The sequence below is a fragment of the Bison bison genome, unplaced genomic scaffold (genome assembly GCF_000754665.1).
Source record: "Bison bison bison isolate TAMUID 2011002044 unplaced genomic scaffold, Bison_UMD1.0 scf7180017864389, whole genome shotgun sequence".
Taxonomy (NCBI): domain Eukaryota; kingdom Metazoa; phylum Chordata; class Mammalia; order Artiodactyla; family Bovidae; genus Bison; species Bison bison.
In genome coordinates this window covers 7,104,422-7,104,921 of record NW_011494961.1, presented here as the reverse complement: position 1 = coordinate 7,104,921, position 500 = coordinate 7,104,422, and the positions used below count along the sequence as shown (strand labels likewise).

Below are 500 nucleotides of genomic sequence, written 5' to 3'. Positions count from 1 at the left end.
CTCCAAGCCAGGCTTCAACGGTATGTGAACCGTGAACTTCCAGATGTCAAGCTGGTTTTAGAAAAGGCAGAAGAACCAGAGATCAAATTGCCAACATCCGCTGGATCATGGAAAATCCAGAGAGTTCCAGAAAAACATCTACTTATGTTTTATTGACTATGCCAAAGTCTTTGACTGTGTGGATCACAATAAACTGTGGAAAATTCTTCAAGAGATGGGAATACCAGACCACCTGATCTGCTTCTTAAGAAATCTGTATGCAAATCAGGAAGGAACAGTTAGAACTGGACATGGAACAACAGACTGGTTCCAAATAGGAAAAGGAGTACATTAAGGCTGTATATTGTCACCTGGCTTATTTAAATTATATGCAGAGTACATAATGAGAAACGCTGGGCTGGATGAAGCACAAGCGGGAATCAAGATTGCCGGGAGAATATCAATAACCTCAGATATGCAGATGACACCACCCTTATGGCAGAAAGTGAAGAACTAAAGAG

General features: G+C 41.2%; 1 protein-coding gene across 1 annotated transcript in view; it reads right to left on the bottom strand.

Annotated features, from left to right (window-relative positions):
- Nucleotides 1-500, bottom strand: part of CFI (complement factor I) — a 50,996-nt gene that overhangs the window by 2,740 nt on the left and 47,756 nt on the right. The window lies entirely within an intron of this gene.